Below are 11,871 nucleotides of genomic sequence, written 5' to 3'. Positions count from 1 at the left end.
ATCATTGTTCCTATTATCTTCTTTGGTCTAGGATAACTCTATACCTGCACTTCATCTCAGAGAGCTTCCTGGCATGGGTTTGCAGGTGAAGTGACTCAGCCAGAGTCACACAGGCTGTAGGTGTCACTGGTAGCACTTGAGCTCAGGCTCTTGTAATGAGAAGGACAGCTTGCCTCTATCTATCCACCAGCTATGCTGACTTTCTGGGTCATTATTACCTTGGTCTCACCTTTGTTCACTGATTGACATTCAGATAGAAAAGATCCTGGGAGAGGCAGCTAGTCAACAAGGGTCCTTTTGGACTTGCTATTAGGAACACTTGAGAAAGGAACAAAATGGCGACATGTTGTAATGGAAGACAAAAGCCAGAATGGAAATGCATCTAGAGGGGGGCCCTGAAGGCAGGATCATGGGGATGACACGCTCCTTGGCCTCTTCCACAGGGTCTTAATGGCTTTCACTGAGTCTCTTTTTTGAAAACTCTTCATTCAAGTTCATGTGGAGTTTTTCCTTAGCATTCGATATAGAGACATCTATTAAGTATCTTGTTCTTCATTTTTATGAACCAATGGTGAGCCCATGCAATTGGGGACAATAGTGCCAAGTGTCATGCTACTCCTATGCCAATGGACATTGTACTGCCTATAGAGTCATGAAGACCTGGGTTCGAATTCTGCCTTACATGTTTACTAGCCCAATGACCCTAGGCAGGTCCCTTCTCTGTCTCCACTTCAGTTTCTTCATTTGTGAAATGGGGTGAATAATATCACTTACCTTCCAGGGTTATGATGAGGATCAAATGGGGGTTTCATGTGTGAAACCCTTTGGAACCTCATGTCAGTAGCACAGGCTGCTGGGAAGTATTTTTTTCCTCCTTGAATGGAAGGGGTGTTGAATGAGGAGTGAAATCTGGAGCTGCAGAGGAAGGCCAGTGGAGTGGCAGGGAGTGAAGGATGTGGCTAGCCCAAATGGAATAGAATCATGGTGGAGGCTTCTCTGGCTCACTGACCTGCTTCAGGAATGATCTGCCTTGATGGGAGCTGCCTTTTGCCTGTGTGACTACTTGCCCACCTGCCCTGCTGGGAGAGCTGGTGAATGGATCCTCTTTCTATTTCCTTCCTTTCCCCTCTCTCCTCTGCTCCCCTGATCTAGCTTCCCTGTCCCAGTGGAACTGGCTGCTCTCAGTAAACCTTCTTAAGTCGCTGTCATTACTTTGAGAAGGGTTTTGTCTCCAGATAAAGACAGGGTAATTTTCACTCCATTCTGAGCTGCTATTTACTTTGGAGAAACAGGTATTTACCCAGGAATTTAGAGAGAAAATGGTGAGCCTATTAAGCATGCTGATGTAGGGAGACTCTAGTCCCTTTTGCTTCTCTTCTTTAAGCATGCCACTCGGTTTTTCAGATTCTAATTTGGAGTTATCTGTCACTGCATTGATTTAACCAATACCTCATTGCTTAGGAATATTTGTGTTTATTTTAATTAATTAGGTTGTAAATTCCTTGAGGACAGGGACTGTCTTTTGCCTTTTTGCCTTTGTCTTTTCCCTTGGCAGCCCCAATCCATAGCACGGTGCCCAGCACCTAGTAGGCAATTTTACTGAAAGAGGTGTTTGTTGAATGAAAGAATTGGTCCGATTGTTTGGTCACTTTGTGACTTCTTTTTGTGACCGGTTAAATGTTGGCATTATGGATCAATACCAGGAATCTTTAAGAATGATTCTTGGAATGTGCCTTGATAAGATGATGATATGGATGATAAGATTCAGAAGGGATTCCTGTGATGGGGAACAGAACCCTTGGCTAAGAATGAAGATGTTATCATTGATTTTAAAGAGGTGGGGGACATTGGGATAGCCCATTAGAAATATCTGCAGCACTCTATGCTTACATAGGCCATGTGGGTCCTACTGGAAACAATTACATACCTACTAGTCCAAAGGAGGCACAGAGAGGGGATAGTACATTAGGAGGTATTGCGATCCTGTTATTATTAAAATTCTCTGGAGACCGCGTATTAATTTATGATCATTTAAATGACCATTAACATCATTATCTGGGATAAGATGGATGCCACCTTGACTGACAGGGATGGCAGTTGAGAATTTGGAATGTTCCCAGATGCCGTGAGCCAGGGGCAAAAGTTGGTTGGCTCCACCCTATAAATACCCCCCAGGAACAACAGTTGGGGTCTCAGAACTCAGAGCTGAGACTTGAGCAAACTTCTCTTGGAGCAAGAACTGGGACAGAGGGAGGTAAAGGGTGGAAGAAGGTAGGCCTGAACCTCTAACCTGTACCTGACTGAGAGAGAGCTATTGATCAATCAATACCATTGATAGTAGAGCTGAGAGAGCATATAGATCATCCATCAACATCAACATCAATAGCCTTCCCTAATCTCTGGCTTGGCTGTGGCCAGGTCATGTCAGGGTTAGTGAGAGGGTGAAGACCTCCAGCCTCTACCAGCCTAGCAATCTCCAGACTTGATCAATGATTAGCTTAGTAGCCAAACGATAGCAATAGGGTTCCCAAATCCTCAAACCTATTGCCTTGTTTTCCTTTCCCCATTAATAGTTAATACAGTGATTTACCAAAAAGTACCTTTCCTGAGTGGTTATTCTATCACAGCCCTTGGGAAGGGAAGAATCACTACACAGTCAGATAACAACATTTCCAATAGCCAATCAATAGCCTATTAACAACTAATCCAACCTCAGGTTGGGCCTAGTGAGGTTAACCATCTACCTAATGTCTCAAGGGTCCCAACGTGGGCAACTGTTAGAAGGAAGCCACTGACCGGCTTAACCAACCAAGCCCGTCAGGGAGAAGAGGGATAGCATCGATAGCTATTGTGAGAGGCGTGTGTTTCCTCCCTCACCAGCTATGGCTGGCTTAGGCCTTGGGCACCTGATCCCTCCTTCAGTCATACTATCTCTAAGATCTACATACCATCCATCCTCTAATATCTAGAAGGAAGATCCATAGGGAGATATATAAAGATATATCTTCATTCTTCTTTATTCCTTTATTAGGAGGTATTGTGATCCTGTTGTTATTAAAATTCTCTGGAGACTGTGTATTAATTTGTGATCATTTATTAATATAAGTTGGAGAAAAGAAGAGACAGAAACAGAGAATCACATAATCATCTGGCCATGCCTAACTCATCTGAATTTGCCTGCTTATTTCCATTTATTAGCAAAAAGCAGCAGTGCCAGCAAGAGCCTCCAACCCAAGAGAGAGCCACGCCTCCTCCCACTTCTCTCTTAAAACCCCTGGTGATGTCATTTCTCCTGAGTCTCTCTGGTTGGACAGACTTGACTTCTGTCCAAGTCAGATCCCTATCTTCTGGATGCCAGGATTCACACAGGACTAGGGCCCAGCCTCTTCGGGGAAATCAAGGAGCTACAAGGTCTCTGGTGTCCTCCCATAGTATGCACGCACACCCAAAAGGTGGGGCTGATACCAAGCAAAATGAGTTTTCACAAAGAAACAGGAAGTACAGTTTATATTAAATTCACATGATCTCCCCTCTGATTCTCTGGGAGATTAACATGCCAGTGAATCATCCCATACATAATATCTATACATTTCAGGATTGTCTCACAAGGGTGCATAAAGGCCCAAAGATATTATACATTTCATGGAAGGCCTAATTACATTTTGAGTGCTTCTTAACATATTAAAAAATTATTGAGAGGCTCATTGATAAGGGACCATTAGGAAGCATTCCCCTTTTCTGGCACAAGGGCTTTACAATCAGGATAAAATAATGGCCCGTGGGAAGAACAAAAGTGGATGGAGAGCCCAATCTTCCACAATTCAGTTCATTATATTCAAAGGTTCACTCAGCGTATCATGCTGTAGTGTTTGATTTCTAGGGATTTTCTAGGATCCTTTATTGCCATCATCTTTTTAATCCATTTGGAATTATGATGGGCCTTATAGCATCTTCTCCAGGAAATCCACTTTCCTGGTCCAAGTTATTGGTGATAACTTTCCCTAAAATTGATTTTAAGAGATCTTAGTCCATGGACCCTTAGGATAACTTCACAATCTCCCCTAAGGAGGATGAGATACTGCCTAGGATCTAATCCTAACATAACCTGATGTTGTAAGAATTAAATAATAAATAATAAAATATATGAAAATTATAAATAATATTATAGTTGCCAATTCAAAGTATTATTAGTCAAAGTTGAAATGACCTTTAATAATTTTTATTTATAAAAGAGGTAAAAAGAGTGAAAATAGAGAAATGCAAAAGGGTAGAGAAGACATTAGCCTATCTAACTAAATATTGCTCTGGTCCTTGACTTAGCCAGGACTTGTTGACCTTCAACCAGAATTAAACTCTCTCCAGAAGACAGGAAGGGAAAGCCAGCTATCCACTTACCCAAGTTCCCTCCAAGAGGCAGGTGACAGTGACTCAAGCTTAAGGTGATTCCAGATGCTGACTTTCTTCCTTGAGCCGACCTTCTTCTTGAAGCTGACATCCCTCTTGAAGTCCAACTCCTTCTTAAAACTGACTTCCTTCTTAGAGTTGACTTCCTTAGCCCTCAAAATTCAGGGCCTTTTATAGTGACTTCTAATCTTCGAAATTGTCTAGCATTGCCCAGTGGGGGCAGTGTTTGTGGGAACCAGTTCTCACCTTCTGGGGGGTGAATTCTCATCAAAAGAGTTCACAGTTTCTGAGGGTGTGAATTCACTATGTGGTTTCGGAGCTCCTCCACCTGGTTCAACCTTGTGTTGATTCGATCAAAAGGTAGACAAAGGGGACTTAATCCTGTCTTCACAATCTAGTGAGGTACTTAAGTTAGTGTTAACTAAAGTGTTATCTCCAACTAGGCAAAGAGAATAAAACATTCCCTTTCACAAGTATAAACTCAAAGAGAACAAAGAATTCCCTTTTATAATGGTAACACAAAATAATGTCTCAACATGGTGAATATTCATTTACGGCAATAATAGACTTGGTAAAGTATGGATGACTAGGCTACAAGGTTACTGATTAAAGAATGCATTAAATAATACATGGATCACTTCTCCCAAAAATAAGAGGAGAGAAAAAAGTATAAATAGGTAAATTAACATCATAACAAGTCCCTGATACATATTCAAGGTGTAGTGGAGACGTTTGTCTCCTATGTAGGAGAGTATATAGTAAGTATGTAGGTCAGGTGCAATAGTATTGCAGTTACCCACCATTTACTATGACTAAAGAAAGTTGCCATGCCAAAGAAAAAAGAGGACAGAAGAATGACAAAAAGGGCAATGTGGTCCTCCAGTCTGATTTCTACTCCACCTTAGGGATAGCAAGCTGGAGTTAGAGGCAAATAGAAATATCTTACAGTCTCATGTCCTACAGGCTGAATCAGAGAAGGCCAACCTCAGCACTTAGCTGAATAGTCACTTCTCCTGAGATGGCTCCCTGCCTTTGGCACTGACAATTCACCACCTCAATAGGGATTGATAATATCTGTGATCACCTGTTCATTAGCACTAATCAGTGGTTTGTTAGCAATCTCTTTGTTGTTTTCCTGGAATCAGATTCAAATATTAGTTACAGTCTCGTAAAATTTAATAACCAATGACAGGTTTCAATAGTCCAGTCTGTAAAAAGGTAGATGGTTTGGGGAATGGATTAAAATGGGCCAATATGATTAGGATAACTGTGGGATAACAGACTCAGTCCAGGTTAAAGCCTGTCCTGAGTTAACAAATACAGACCAATATATATCAAAGATGGATGATGAATTTATTAAACAAGAGAAGGTTAAAAGGGAAGTTTGGATAATCCTAATCTCTAATGCCAATGAGCTAAACCCCCAGATCTAAATATCTCTTCACAGAGATTTCTTCAGAGTTATTTCCTACACTACTCCTCACTGTCTAAAATCCCAATTCCTGTTCTTGGCTAAACTAACACTAAACCCCCTCTGCTGATTTTAAGGAAAGGGTCCATGTAAGCTGAATAGGGCCCAAATAAGGTCCAAGATCCCAAACGATCCAGGCCTGATCTCATGATCAGATGCCAAATGTCTCAGGATCACCAGAAGCTCAGCAAATATCAACCAGCCAGCAGGGAAACAGGATAACAGAGCAGTAGTTAGAATGGGAAGATAAGGTAGAAAACAACCAATGGAAAATAGCCAGTCCCTCCAGGTCAAAACTAGAGAAAGGACACAGCACAAGGCCCAACTGTCTTTTAGTAACCACTTAGCTTTCCCCTGCAGAATTCCAGAATCTTTTACTCTGCTACCCATGCCTCTGCCCTCTGCAAACTTACACATTTTCCTCCTTAACTTAACTTTTCCTTATAACAGTTATGGCAGACCTTTTAGAGAGGCAGATGATGTGAAAAATGTCCTCAGGCGAGGGGTAGGGGAGAAGTTTGGCTTTCTAGTAATGAACTCTGGTGAACTCTGTGCTAGGGTGATGGTGCGCGTGCCCACAGAGAGGGCTCAGAGTGCCCCCTGTGGCACATGTGCCATAGGTTCACCACCATGGAGATAGTCTAAGTTTTGGAGTATGTGATAATGTCAGGGCTGTTAGCCATTGCAAACTGATTCTTCAATATCAAATCTTGGTTATAATTCCATAAACTGAAGTTTTAAAACATTATACTTAAATGAGAAAGAAAAAAAAAATAAAAAGATCATTTCTCAAACCCTATTAAACAACATAAGTTAGACCTAATGGTACTCACTATGTGTGTACATAAGTTTTTCCCCTGTTGAAAGTTTGGCATAGACTCTAATTCAATGACTAAGGCAAAGTCTGAAAAGGACAAAAAACCCTAGGATTAAAAAGGCCTATTTGGCCATAGTCACCAACAAACCTGTTCCCTGTAGCCATGAGAGGTTCCACCATGTACCATCAGATGTCACATGAGTCTCTAGAGCAATTTGCTGAGTGTCATTCAAAATTCTTTGAAGCTCCTGGACATATATAACAATTTCACCAGATCTATTTATGTAAGAACAAGAAAATTGATCAATAAATAAGAGCACAGGCACCCCCAGAAGCATATCAAAGATTAGCCAGCTTTGTATGACTCTGCTTGCCAAGGAATTGATCTCCTCCTGGAGGAAAGAGATAGCCCACCTCAATCTTTAAGCCCTCAGTGATGTCACTCCCTCTGAGTCTCTCTGGTTGGACAGACATGACCTCAGTCCAGGTCAGAGCCCTGTCTTCTGGACTCCAGAAATCCTGCAGGACTAGGGTCTAACCTCTTCTGGGACACCAGGGAGCCACAAGGTGTCCTCCCATAGTATGCATACATGCTCAGTCAAAGGGTGAGGCTGATACCAACCAAAATGGATTCTCAAAAAAGAATAAGAAGTATGATTTATACTAACTTCATGCAATCCTTTATTAGAAGTGGAAAAATTCTCTACCTAATTTGTGTCATTAATGATGGGGGATGATGACTTTCATCTCTCCATTCCTTGGCCTCCTTGTATTCTTTGATCTACTCCTTCCCTCTACCTTAGTCACACATAAGTCTGAACACAAGCTAGATTTCCCTATTACCCACCACACCTTGAACACAATAACACACCTGCTCCATCATCTGAAGCAATGGTAGCCACACGTGGGCTAATTTCAATGAGAAGGGAATGTGTACTTCATAGGGTAAAAGCTGGGGATTAGATGACCAACTTGCTTTGGGAAAACAGGTCAAGGAAGGAGGCTGCCTGGGCCCCAAAATCACTACCAATGACGTTGTCAGTGATTTTACTAATAAATTTTTATCTCTATCTTTAGTTCCCTTTTTTCCTTTCCTCTCTCCCTTCCAGAAAACCATTCATTATGAGAAAGCATTTTTTAAAAAGAAAGGGAACTAAGCAGAACCTAGAGAATGTTATATACAGCAACAGAAATGTTATTTGAAGAATAGCTTGTGTATTTCCACCTACAGAGAAAGAACTGATAAATAGAAACAAGCAAGCCATAGTTTTATATATACATATATCTATTTGTCAAATGATGTCTTCTCTATGCAGGGAGAAAAGGAAGGGAGGAAGATACTTGGGAATTTTAATGTAACAAACAAGCAAATAAAAATATTTTTAAAGGGAAAAGAGAAAGAAAAAATGGAAGAAAACTAATCAACACATTGAAAAAAAATCTGATGTTGTATGGAATATCTGATATTCAGTTTCTACAAAGAGTGGGAGTGGGGGATCTTCCCAGATCTCTCCTCTAGGCCTTTATCACTTCTGATAATTCTGATTGGATTGGTTTTGGTTAACATTGTTCCCATTTCCATTATTTTAGTCATTGCATCTATTGTTTTCCTGGCTCATCACCAGGAGGCCAGTGTCTGCATCAAAAAGGGCATGGAAAGAAGCAGACTTAAGAAGCCAGGAAAGGTAGGAAGATCCGACAGGTAGAAGGAGGACCAGGAGAAAAGGATGTTGCAAAACCCAGAGAGAAGAAATCAAGGGAAGAGCGGTGGGAAAAATCATGAATCTTGTAACCATGGAAAAATATTCTAAATACTTTTTAAAAAAGATTTGGGCTGTTGGCAGAAGCCTCCTGCCAGACCACATCAAAGTATATGGCTACAAAGGTGCTTGGCTTCCCTTGTCTGAGGATGACTAACCCAGAGAACAGGACTATGTTGAGTGAGACAAGCCAAGAAGTAGAGCAAAGGGTTCAAGCAACAGTCTTTAGAAGGGATCTTCCTGTTGAGGCCATGGCAGAAGTTGGAATTATTCAATGGTGTATTTGCACCACCTATGTGTATTATGTGGCTATGTGGAGGTAGAAACAGCAGAGGAGGAGAGATGGAGTTAGTATAGAAATCCCCTCCTCACTCACTATTAAAGCCACTAATACTATGAGACTAAATGGTATTCCCCTTGGGAAATGCAGTACCTGAGGAAGGTGTGCTGCCCCTCAAGGGTTGGAGGAAAGGCTTCCACACAAGTTGGGGTATGTGGTGACCCGGTTCGTTGCTGCTCTGAACCAGAGCTCACACAAGCCCCCCTTCTGCACCATGAGTGGTCAGGCTTAAGATGGATCTCTGCCTTACTAAGCTGTAACACTCCTTCCATCAATTGTCTCTCAAATAATTAATAACACTATCTGACTTTAACATATTTAATGAAATAACCAAGGTAATGGATGAGGGAGAAGGAATAGGTGGTGGTCAGTGGGTGCAGGTAGCCCTAAAGCTTGAACCCTTCAGGTCTTTCACCTTGGGGAGACCAAGGCTGTCTCAACCCAAAGCTTCTCCTGCCCTTCCCACTAAATCTCTGCCTAATATCTCAGTTCATTCTGTTTATAGTTAGGTAGGGTCTCTGTAAGGCAAGGTTCAAGGAAAGTTGGGGCTTCAGGGATCTGCTCCCAAAGAGTCCAGTAATCCCCAAACACTGGTTGGCACAGTATTGGACAATGTAGATATCACAGTTGGCAGTGAATAAAGTATCAGGTTCTTCTGTAACAAATCAGGAAACTCTCAAGGATTGCCTTTAGGTTGCTCAGAGCTTGTTTCTCCATCCTCCCTCATTGAGCTCCTACCCCCTAAGACCCTCTTCTTAGGAAATCATCCCCAGAAGTCCCTTTGCTCTTTCAACTGCCATTTGGTCTCCTGCTCCTTTCCCAATATTCCATATCCCCCAAGAATCTTTCCTTTGCCTCCATTCTCACAGTAGCCTGGTTTTGTGTTGTGGGGCTTTTACCAAAAGTCCCACCTAACTTATGAGTAATTATTCCTATCTCTATCTTATGTTCCCTCCCTCCAAAACAACAGAATTCCTACCTTACTTAGTATGTCTAGCTACGATCTATCTCTAGGCTAAGATGATTGTAGGAAAGTGTTGGGTAAGGGATAAAGGTTTCCAAGTTTTTACAACGTTGCAAGGCAAAACAATTTTGTACAAAAAATTTCTCTATGAACAATGCTCAAGTCTACAAGTTACTTCAATACAACAATCTTATCACTATTAGCTATTTCTAAGTTTAAACTCCCTGTGTTTTTAAAACAGTGTTAATGTATTTATACTACCTTGTCCTTGTTAGTGTGTTAGTATCTTTACTTAACTTTCTAAATGCAATATCCTATTCTATGCTGTCCCTATGCTACCTAACTAGAAATTAAATTTCCTTAGGCCCTATCTGTTACTTTCCCTGTGTTTATGCTAATTAATCCTATGGTGTTAGTATGTTAATCTATTTGCAAGGCTAGGATAACTCGTTTAATTCTATCCTACTTTTATATCCTATGTTACAATTATTTATAAGATTTACATTATGTAGTATAATACACTTTGTACAAACATGCAGTCCTGCATTTGGTGTTAGCCAGATAAGAAAATCTTGCAACCTTCATATTTGGCTAAGACTTGGGACTAGCAAATATTTACAATCCTATATTTACATATATATATACATTATATACATTTTCATTGATGCCATCTTCAGACCATTGTTTATTTACATGAGGTCTAGACTAGATGTCAGTTTTGTGCTGTATTTTGTGTCCTTTATGTGTGTACTCACCAGTATTGAAAGTTGTCCATTTTACCTTTACCAAGTTGCCTGTAGAGTTTTCTTCTGTCTTCTACATTGTGTGCTTTGGATATAAGCCCTAGAATGTGAAATTAATTTGTGTTTTGTGTTAACGCTTCACAAGTCTTACATAAACCTTTCCTTTTGTCCTCTTCTTGCAATGTTCATTATAGAATTCACAGTTTTTTGTGTCTATTTCCTTTGCAAATCTCCTGTTGGTGATTTGCTGCTTTGGTTGATCTTCCTTCTGATCTTTTTCTTCTCTCTTCTCTGTCAGTTGTTGGATTTCTTTGTCTGTCATCCACCCATTTTGTTGGTCATAGTCTCTCCTCATTGTGTACTGGAACTCTTGAGATTTTGTTATGATATCAATTATGTAATAGTTACTTTTATCCTCATTATTCTCTATGTTTGTGTCTCATGTTCATTGTCTTGGTCTAATTGTTCTAGGTGTTCTATATTTGATTTCTGCTTTTTTACATGGGCTGCATGAAATTTATACTTTTGCAGATAATAGTCTCTATGTTCCTTATATACACTCTGCTAAAAACCCTTGCAATGACTTGACTAGGTTTTGTGGATCAATATCCACTTGCATATGGTTTTCTTTTGGAGGTGTAACATTCTCTACTGTTGGAACTAGCAATCCAATATTGCTTTGCTCCCATTCCTCTGCTGTTTTCACATTCATGTAGTGTGGCCAGAGCATCTTCCTTCAATACCTGTCCTGTCATATGCACTGAATGATACTTCATGTGGTCCAGACCATGTAAAAATTTTGCCTCCATTCTCACATATGGCACCAAAAGGTGCATCCTGATAATATTCAGTAGGCGCTAAATTTCTGTAACCTGCAGTGATGTATCATTATATAATTCATTGAAAATATAAATATGTTTTATTTGGGGGAAGGGAATAAGTATTTATTAAACAACTACAATGTGCCATCATCCTGAAATGAAGGAATAGCACACATACTCAGTTAAGTATATTAAGTATATACAATAAAGTATAGAAAGCTATCTTACTCAATAGGAATTTGAAAGGAAATTTCTTTATTTTAACTCAATCAAGTACTTAGAGAGCTCTGCCCTTCTGACTCAATCAGTCAGAAACTTGTGAATCTTTTGATAAGAGTTTACACTCTCAGAGGAGGGGAGGTGGATTCTACAAACATTGCCCCCCTGGGCAGTATTAGGCAAATTGAAAGACTGCTATTAGTTTCTGTGAAGAGGAGGAGAGACAGGAAATGATGTGGGAAAAGGAGCATAAAAAGAGATCAACATGGTCTGGGACACAATTCTCTTCCTTGATTTTTGGAGAGACTGGTTCCTTGTGGAAAGACTGGTTT

The sequence above is a fragment of the Gracilinanus agilis genome, chromosome 4 (genome assembly GCF_016433145.1).
Source record: "Gracilinanus agilis isolate LMUSP501 chromosome 4, AgileGrace, whole genome shotgun sequence".
Classification (NCBI taxonomy): domain Eukaryota; kingdom Metazoa; phylum Chordata; class Mammalia; order Didelphimorphia; family Didelphidae; genus Gracilinanus; species Gracilinanus agilis.
This window is presented reverse-complemented; position numbering follows the sequence as displayed.